Raw genomic sequence first — 4,403 nt, 5'->3', positions numbered from 1 at the left:
TTAGCTTTGCAATGTATCACATACTGACATCCTTTATATACCAATAAAGAATTATTAATTGAATAATGTTAATAATAAAGCTGAGATGTATCTGTCTTTATTATTCCCAGCTTTTGTGAGAATCTGATATCTAAAATTGGTTAATTTTGCTATGTTCCGTCCTGAGTCCTTATTAATATATTTGATTATTCACTCTCTAACAGGTTACAGTTTTCTGATTTCAAGTGTATGGTGACAACTGCAGCACCATCTGTTTGTTTGTTTGAATTAATGAAATGCTCCCAAACCTTTCCTGTAGTTTATTTTGTGAATTCATGTCTGCAGAAAAATAAGCATTAACTGATATTGGTCCATATTTTTCAAATGAATCAAACAATTTTTTCCAGTTTGTCATACAAAGAAGAATGAACAAGCAATTATGAAAAATTTAAATTATCAACAGAATGTAGATTTTAGTATTTTGAAATCTGGCCTTGTGTTTGAATTTCATTTCAGTCAAAGGTGTATCAAACTAAGTTATATCAAGTCAAAGCTTTTTTCCTCGCAGCTGAATTACCTCTTAAACCTCACCATGTTGGCTTAAGGAAGACCTTTAGACCAATATATAATTTATTCGTATTAAGCACTCTAGTTAGGAAGTATCTTACTACCACGTCTTTTCCCCCATTTCGTACATTTTCTGGCGAAATGACCTAGTTGATTTAAACAACTTAACGTTTACGTGAAACCAAACCATACTTAATGTCCATGTTTTACTTTCTCATGCAGGCCTCCGTCGATGTAAAGGTTACGCCACGGCTCTTATTGAAAATTGGGGACTGATTCAGGTCAGTTGAACATTTTGGTTGATTTTAAGGCGATCAGAAAAAAGTCTCTGCGCTACTTTATCAATGGCCGATTTTTTTCACATATGATAAATGTTACTAGTATTATAAATTTCTTGTCGCAGTTTTGAATATATGGGAGATATAAAATATACATTATTCAAAGAAAGCCACATTATATTTTAAATTTAAAAAATGCTCACTTAAGTAGTAGCGTGTATCTAGCAAAAGTCCGTTATTATGACATATAAATGTAGGTATGAATTACATCTTTCCGAATGGGGTAGGAATCCAGGTGAAATTAACGGTAATTAATTCAGAGCCGAGAAGTAGTTCTTTATCAGGTCAACAGTGTCTTTTAATCGGGTGGTATCGGGGAGAGAAATCTGAACAGTCGACCAGCGAGGATTAAAGATTTGACGTACAATTAGCCTGGCCTATTTTACATTTGCTTACTTTTAGAAATGTAACTTCAAAATATCTTATTCATTTTATTATCTTTTATACCGTATAGACGTAGGAAACATACAATTTCTTAAGAGTCGTTTCCCAGCTTTTAACTGAAAAAATAACCTTGCAATAAACGTAAACACAATGAAAATATTCAAATGTAACTTGTCAATTATTTTTTTCCAAATGTTTTGATTAAAAAATGTAAGATGAACCTGGATGTTTTTGCAAAAACGTTTAAAGAATATACTTTCTAGACTTTGTCCTGTTAACATATGACGCAGCTCGTATAACTATTGCGAATGATTGTTACAGAATTGTTCCAATAATTTAGATCTTTACAATATTTCCCAGACAAGCCTTAACTTGTTTGGATCCCGGATTTTCCACGTTATCATTCATCCTTTCCTGTACCTTCTTTGTACAGGCTAAAGACGTATCGTACAGGTAGCCAGGAGTAGATATTGAAAAGAACTAACATTAGCACTCCTCCTGAAGTCTTGTAGGGTTTCGTGCTATTTTTTTAGAAACCGTGATGTGACTTACAGATACACAAACAAAATGCCGCTCAAGCAATTGAACTAATTTTGAAAACTGTAAGATTCTAAATAGCATCCAATACTTATCGTCAGGCATTGTGTACCTTCAAAACTCTGTTGAGTACTTCTATCTGTGAAAAATTGACCAGGAATAATAATTACCGATTGGAAGGGGGAAAATGTAGTTTTGATCTCGTATGGCCCTCGTCAGTTAGGTCATGTTAATGTGGCACAGATCGTTAGCTTGTTTGTAAAAAAAGAACGTTACAGACAATCGCGTCTTTCTACGTTCTGTTGTACTTCTAACTCTTATGGTTCAGTGATCAGTGTAGTGTACATGTAGTTGTCTGTAACTATGGATGTCCTCCAATCAAGGTCGAGGACTGTTTACTGCTAAAATGGTCTAGGTGAGATTCCCTGTCATAACTGAGTCAAATAAATGTTTTTTTGCCTTTATTGTAGTTGTAGAAACGTATTATCAATCTTGGAAGGCCTAACTAACCTGTACCTTCATTGGTGGTTGCACATATTATACAAGGATTAAATGCTGTTAACACATTGAGAAAACATTACCTACATCAGTGGGATAGTGTAATGAGAACACGCGTCGCAAATGCAAGGATGTCCTCGGGTAGGTCCTGTTGATATATTAGATTGTTCATACCACTTTTAAAGGCTTCTAAACAGATGCAATAATTAAGATTTTTGTAATTTAAACGTGCTGCTGTTTCAAAAACAAATATGGTCACACAAAGCTCAAATCTAAGTAAACTTTAAAACACCGATTTAAAGGTATTTAACATAATTAAAAAATGATGCTGTAAGGCATCGTTACAACAAAGAAAGCAGTTGACAAAAACGTAGTATATTCTTATGGGACTATTGAGAATTGCCAGAAAATTGACAACCTCTTTGTAACGCAAATCTGAAAAGGATTAGTAGGCTTTAAGGATAGCTCCACCTGCCCAAATCTTTCAGATTTAGAGATATAGAAAAAATGAAATGAGAAAAGCTACTAAATTATAGACTAACAAAGCATCGGGTAACGACCTGATACGTTATGTGTAAACAGGATCGCGGCCATTTTGTTTGTTTTGTAAACGGGTCAGTCGACTGTGAAGAAAGCAATCCACACATCCCTGCGAAGTACAGAGTAGTCTGCCTGGGCGTCATGCACGGATGGTCAACAACAAAAGAACCATTGCTGCCAGGCAGTGAAATCTAAAATTAGAGAAGCAGACAGAAAAGTCGGATTAGCACCTACTGTTATGGGGCAATAAACACAAAATACCATTTGTAAACTTTTCCTTTAATAATTTACGCTGAATTCAACCCAAAAAGTTATAACCTTCGTCACACAAAGTAACGTCTTTGATCTCACGCCTGATTTAAGCGTCTAGCTCCGGGCGCGTTTTTGTAGCAAGATAATTGGATGGAAAGGTCTCGAGGGTCAGCGTGTGGTATGTGGCTCGCTGATGTTATCGGGAATTGGTAGATTTAGATGTACAGAGAGTTGAATCAATGTTACCACGCTGAAAGACTATAAAGATTTTCACAGATCAAATTGTTTTCCAGCGCATATCTATTGCAAAATGTTCACAACACTTTGCGTAATATTTCCGCACTGCACTACTTATAATTATTAAGTAAAACACCTCATCTTTGAAGCTGCATGATGATACATGGCATTGATTTTTAGAAAAGTTACAGAAAACCTGTAAGTTATTTGTACTTATACAAATGTAAAAATGCTGTCACCACTGGTAACGACTAGTTATAAGCCAAACCATGGACCTCATTATTGCTTTCTTCACTTTCCCACTACACTATCGCCCCCCCCCAAAAAAAAAACTAAAATAAAAACAACAACACTAGGTTTGATCGATGACTTAGAAATGGTAGCTACCACCCGAGAAGATATGAAAACTTTAAAAGCAGCCTAGAACGTAGTAATTTAATTACACCAATAGTTAGCTGGCTGGTGAAGCCGTCTGATCAAGTTAGATCGCTCCTGTCACTATATTTATATAACATCGTTATATAAATATAACATGTTATTTTATGTAACATCGTTTCCGTTCAAGTTAGACGGTTGTGAAATTAGATAAAGCCACATATAAGACAATAAATTGCCATTTTTATGACTTTTTATAAGTTTTGTGTGTTTCCGAGGGAAGAAGAAAGGGGTGTTCGCTGCCCTCTGTAGCCACCCTTGGCGAACAAATTGTTTTAACAGGCGACACTATAATTCCGGACAGACACTCTAATTCCGGACTACCCCTCACTTTTCAAGTCTAGTTTGTCCTGGACAATTGACATTCCACATGGTGATGTAGAAGATGACAACAACTATGTAGATAACAGTGAATGTTTCCCTAGGGATCATGTTATTTCTGCAGAAATCTGCTAGAATTCTGCGCAGAATTCTGCACTCCGCGCAGATTTCTGCACAGAAATCTGCGCTTGGTGCAGAATTCTGCGCAGAAATCTGTCTTTTTTTAAGATTTTGTACAATACTGCCCTAGAAAATGTATCATTATGGTGATAGGTTGGTAGATATACCTCTCCTACAAATGCTACTATCAGGTTA

The 4,403-nt window shown here is 35.6% G+C and overlaps 1 long non-coding RNA gene across 1 annotated transcript in view; it reads left to right on the top strand.

The window, feature by feature from the left end:
* LOC109476425 overlaps window positions 1-4,403 on the top strand; it is a 75,707-nt gene that overhangs the window by 3,642 nt on the left and 67,662 nt on the right. The window contains exon 2 of the long non-coding RNA XR_002140614.1: window positions 769-827. This is a non-coding gene — a long non-coding RNA (uncharacterized LOC109476425). The remainder of the gene's footprint in view (window positions 1-768; window positions 828-4,403) is intronic.

This window comes from Branchiostoma belcheri, unplaced genomic scaffold (genome assembly GCF_001625305.1).
Source record: "Branchiostoma belcheri isolate BF01 breed outbred unplaced genomic scaffold, Haploidv18h27 scaffold374, whole genome shotgun sequence".
Classification (NCBI taxonomy): Eukaryota; Metazoa; Chordata; class Leptocardii; order Amphioxiformes; family Branchiostomatidae; genus Branchiostoma; species Branchiostoma belcheri.
The sequence above is the reverse complement of the archived record's forward strand: the minus strand, read 5'-3'. Positions and strand labels throughout refer to the sequence as shown.